A 5,925-nucleotide genomic window follows, 5' to 3' on the forward strand; every position below is an offset into this window, starting at 1 on the left:
ACAAGACAGCATCAGTAGTTTGTCAGGGGCCAAAATGACGCAAAAGAGTCAAGCGAAACATCAACTTCAGATGCACAGAATGAAACTGAAAGGAACGCGTCCTCATAGACTAAGTGAAAAATAATTATTTATTTACAATAATGTACACACACACACACACACACACACGACACACACCACCCCACACACACGCACACGCGCACACGACACACACACACACACACAACACACGCAGCGCGCACACCACCACACACACACACACACACACACGCGCGCACACACACACACATATATATATATATATATATATATATCTATATATATATTATATATAGATATATATATATATATATATATCTATATATATATATATATAGTGATACAGGGCACAGGTAACTACTCAAAGAACATATTCAGAGGAAGACGGACGAAAACCATACATCACTAGGCTGACAGTGTTTTTTATTTTGCCAAATTTTCGTCATTATGTACAGAATTACACCTTCTGGGCTATACATAAGAAAATATTAAAACAATTAAAAGTACAGTCTAAGAATTCATTTAAAATATAACAGAGTAAGAATGGAATAAACAGATAATAAAAACACAACCAACCTAGAGGTGAAACAGTAAGGAACTAAATGGGAGGAAACTACCGCAGTGCAAACTTGAGCTTCTATGAGATTCACAGCCGGTGTCCCAGTGTTTTTCCTTAATAAAATCTCATCAACGTACCGGACAAAGATGACACTTTGTCACAGGGTATCTTACATCCCTAACTCATTTTTGACTGTAGCTATTCTGTATTATGAAAGTTGTATAATTCTGGTAATTATATAGTCCGGGAGCCAGCAGGGGCCAGGGTAGCTGAAAAGCGATAGAATTTTTTTTATGTTACATTACTGTATGCATATCATGGGTCAATGAAATGAAAGTCTGCCGGGTACCTGGCGGTGGGTGTGGCTGTAGGACCTATAAGAATTACCTGGAAAAATGGCCTAGGTCAGCTCAGAATCAAAATGTTCGAAACCTACACCAAAATGTTCCTTATGATTCAAACTATCAAGAATTGCCAGTGCCAGACATTTTCATTGGTGGGGTACCTCCGCCAGACACGTGTAAAGTACCTCACCCTATGGCTGATCTAGATCAACCAAAATGTGAAAGATCTTAAACTTTAAAATGCCCTCCATCTTATTTGGTGCCATAATTTCTGTCGTACCAGACATTTACATAGGGTACCCCGGACTCTAGACCAATGATCCATGCTAAATATATGAAACCAGCTCCAAAGTGACTTCCACAAACAAAGGTAAGAAAAACTGAAACGAAGATATGCTTTACACAAATTAATATCAGTTCATCAAATTCTCCACACCCCAAAGGAGGCTTGGGCCAGACTACCTACAGAATAAATAAAGACCCTCATTTTTGCTTATTTGACAACAGCTACAGACCTGGGATGACTAATCTGTGATGTCTACTTGTATGGAATTCAGAATAAAAATAAAAATATTTTCTTAAAAAAAAATAATAAATTGTAATAATTGGCATAAATAAAACAAGTAAAACTATCTTTTGCTAACACATAAATATGAAATCCCTGCAATGTATAATTACATCAAACAACTAGATTCATATTAAAATCAAATTTTGGAACAGTCTCTTGATTCATGCCTAAATGATTAACTAATTAAGAAATAATAAAAGGTCGGTATGGTACCATCTCAGAAGGCCATATGTGCTGGTAAAGAAGATAAGTCCCAGAGTTGCATATCTAAATAAATATATTTGGCATCTGTGTTCATGCAAAGACTACCACAGTCATTCAGTCTTATCCCTATTATTCCCCATCCTCTAAATCCATGTCAGAATCCTCACTCCATGCTTCGTCATCAGATGGGTCAGGATTGATGTAACCATCTGTATCAACATAGACAACTGTTGAATCTGCAATGATTGTTTCATCACCGTCACTATAAGCACCACTGATGTCATCCTTATTGTTTTCTTGGTCTGTGAAGAGAGCATTAGGAAGGGCAGGTAGCAAGAGGTTTCCATTTGCTTACCAGCCATAGTCAGCAGGAAACAGACCTTGGTCAGGGCACGCGAGGTCGGCATAGTTCCACAATATTGTGACGTAGTGAACCCTTTGGAGTTTTTCTACCAAGGGTTCATCGAGATGGTGGCAGAAGTGCACAATCGATCCTCTTCATGTTTGCAAATGTTTTTCCTGAAAAGGAACAACATAACAAGAATAAGAAAACAAGAAAAAATCATTCAGTGTTTAAAGAACAATTAAAACTTTTTGAACAGGTTTTGTTTTCCAACATACCTGATCGACTTTCCTAGACATTTACACCAATTTGTTGTAACGAGTCTCGTCCACTGACCGTGCTTTGGACTGGCTGTACATTTCGCACACGTATTCTGATGCAGTTTCAATGTTTATATGTCACCATCTACTTTGGCCCACATGCAGGTGTAGATATTTTCCGGCTGCATCCTTTTCTATGATCTCCAAGGGCTTCAACTTTCCTTTTCTGTAATGTAAGAAATAATCACAGGGTTAGAAGTGCACCACGGTAATGAACTTCACGTGGTACGATGCCTTAACTAAACCTTGTCACAGTCATAATTGACATAATCATCTGAAGGAAACCCTTTGATTATTTCTTACACACACAGATATATATATATATATATATTATATTATAAAATATATATAGTATATATATGAGTATATTATCTATAATTCTAATAATAATATATTATAGATATATATATATACATATATATATATATATATATATATATATATATATATATATATATATATATATATATATATATATATATATATATATATATATATCTGTGTGTGTGTGCGTGTAAATGAAACCGCAAAAAGAATTAAATTAAAGACAAAGACAGTATACTAGTACTAATCACTTCCGTGTATGTCGTACAACCTCCGGGGTATAAAGTAAATTTTTAACAAATTATCATAAAAAACAGTCATAAAAAGGAAACTTTATAGAACATATATTAAAGCCATTAATAAGCAGATCATATGAATACTTGACCACTCAAAATGCCATTAGTGAAACAAGCAATCGCTGAAAGATGACACTGACCTACCTTACAATTTTCTGAACAATGTATCTCTCTCTACCTGGTTGAAACAGACAACAACTATGATTTAGATGCTGATTATGCCCAGTTACAGAAGATCCAATAATGTTGTATTTCCTTTAATAACATGATTACCAAACATTAGCTCATATGAGTTTTTCTAGCCTATAGTACAGTGGGTAAATCATTCTTATGTATGCAGACAGGATTTGTCTCTTGTCATGTTCTAAAGGCCTGTCCACACTAGGAAACATTGTTTGCAAACTGTTTGCAAACATTGTTCGCAAAGTTTGTTAGCAAACAATGTTTCCTAGTGTGGACAGGCCTTAAGAGTGTAACGATATTGTTTAACGCGACAACCCAGCTCAGCTCTTTACTGGTTCGACCGAAATCTTTCCGATCACATCGATCCAACACAAGGAATCAAGGTCTATCTATATAGACTCTAGACTTTGCAAGGAATCATGTAAATGCGACAACTATTTTCGTTTAGAGAATGACGAGCTAGGAGGCTTTGAACGGTTCCTGGATCGTTAACAACATTTGTCTTCAAAGTTTTCAGCGATTTTTGTATAAAATTTGCAGTTAAAATGTTTTTAATTTGTGGAAGGTTCCTTTGCTTTAGGGAATAAAAAATGGGTTTAGCTTTCTACAAAACATTGTGTATGTTAACGTGAATCCTTCATCGTGAATTTGACATAATTAGACTAATATGAAATTCGGGCTGCAAATCCTGCAAACTCTTGAGATCATGTTGGAAATAACTGTTTTACGGTGTTAAGGTGATCCGAATTATATGGGAACAGGCGTTGGTATGTTTCTGTAAACATCAGAAACAGAGCTTACGTCCCTTCTATGCACAAAAACATTTAAAAGTGGCACCATTATTTTCTTCTACAGTTGTGAATTTATTAGAAAGCATCAAATTATCTAGATTGTCTAAAAAGTTGCAGTGCCTAGCCGCGCACTCAAGAGGATGTCAGGTTTAGCAACGGGATCTGAAGGCTACACTCTAAACAGCCTTAAAATTGAATATGAAATTTGGCTGCTTTGGTCAGTAGAAGAGATTTGTCATAGATGCCAATTGATGTTTTATTATTGGTTTTATGCCAGCTAGGGTTTTAATTCTTCAAGCAACACGTAAACATCAGTTAATGTTCGAAATCTGAAGAAAAGTGTGGGAACATGGAACCTGGAAAAACGAAGACTGTTTTGCGTTGCTTCTATAGCCTATATACCAATTCCAAGTAAGTAGCTTTTAAAAGTGCCAGGGCCGAAATCCCATGCCTATCCAGGCAGGTTAGACATAACTTGCACAGCATGAGTAGCCTACTCGATGGATTCACTGATTAAGTGGTAGCAGCAATAACTGTTTTTAGACAGAGGTGTCTGTCCAACTGAAAAACGTACGGTCATGAATGGGTGTGATCAGTTGTGTTACGTGATGATTCTCTGAACAATACCGCAGCCCAGTCGTTTTAATCTGCTTTAATTTGTCATCGTCAGAATCATCGTTCCAAGACACCTGCCATTTAATCAAGGTGATGGGATTTAGTAGTAGTAAAGAATCTATTACTCTGTTTTTTTTCTAACTGTCCATCTGCCTGTGGTGTTTGCGCATGGTAACACTGTGTCCCGGCCTTTAAATAATATCCTATTTTGAATATTAATGGTGTAATTTGCATACAGTAAATTATTAAAACACTTTTCAGTTGTAAATTTATACCCAGATATCCTTTTATTTACCTAAAACTTACACATAGCATAACTATTTAAAGCCAGGGATGCAGTGTTACCATGCGCACACACCACACATGGATGGACATATGGAAAAAAAACAGAGTATAGTCATAGTGATAGCATTCTTGGCCACTTCATCAACATCATTTCCATTATTCTTGCGTGTTCAGAGTTTTGCTATATTTACGCTGGCGCCTGCTTCATGTCATTTATGAGAGAAAAACACGATTAGCTGAAATAAGGAATCTTCATAGATTATCTGCAACATTCTGAGAGAGAGAGAGAGAGAGAGAGAGAGAGAGGAGAGAGAGAGGCATTCTGAGTAACATTTAAAGCCTCTTAAATTTAGTATGGTGTAAAAAAAACCTTTGTCCTTAATTCTCTATACAATGCTCAAGGGACAAAAACTCATCCTGGAATAATCCCATTTTTCTATCTCCATTTTTCTAAAATCCCGCTACCAGAGTGTCACACACTCCTCCAAACGTTTAGAAAGTCTAAAAAACTTACACTTCGAAAAAAAAACAAAAAAACAGGTTCATCATCAATATTAACCCTCTTACGCCGAAGCGGTATAATAAAAATTGTCTCCCGTATGCCGGGCCGGTCTGGGAGTGAGCGCGGAAGTGAAAAAATAATTTTTTCAAAAAATCACAGCGCGCTAGTTTTCAAGATTAAGAGCTCATTTTTGGCTCCTTTTTTTGTCATTGCCGGAAGTTTAGTATGCAACCATCAGAAATGCAAAATAATATCATTATCATATATAAATGATGCGATATATGATAGCGCAACAAAAAAATTTCATATATAATTGAATTCAAATTGCGCTGTGCGGAAAAACAGTTAAAGCTAACGAGTTACTTTTTTTTTCGTTGTATTGTACACTAAATTTCGATCATTTTGATATATGACACATTGTAAAACGATCAAAGCAACACAGAAAAAATATTATCACAAAATGATGCATGAATTCGTAACGTGAGGACGTATAAAAATGTTTTTTTCAATAATTCACCATAAATCTAAATATTGTTTTAGAGACTTCCAATT

The sequence above is a fragment of the Macrobrachium nipponense genome, chromosome 31 (assembly GCF_015104395.2).
Source record: "Macrobrachium nipponense isolate FS-2020 chromosome 31, ASM1510439v2, whole genome shotgun sequence".
Lineage (NCBI taxonomy): Eukaryota > Metazoa > Arthropoda > Malacostraca > Decapoda > Palaemonidae > Macrobrachium > Macrobrachium nipponense.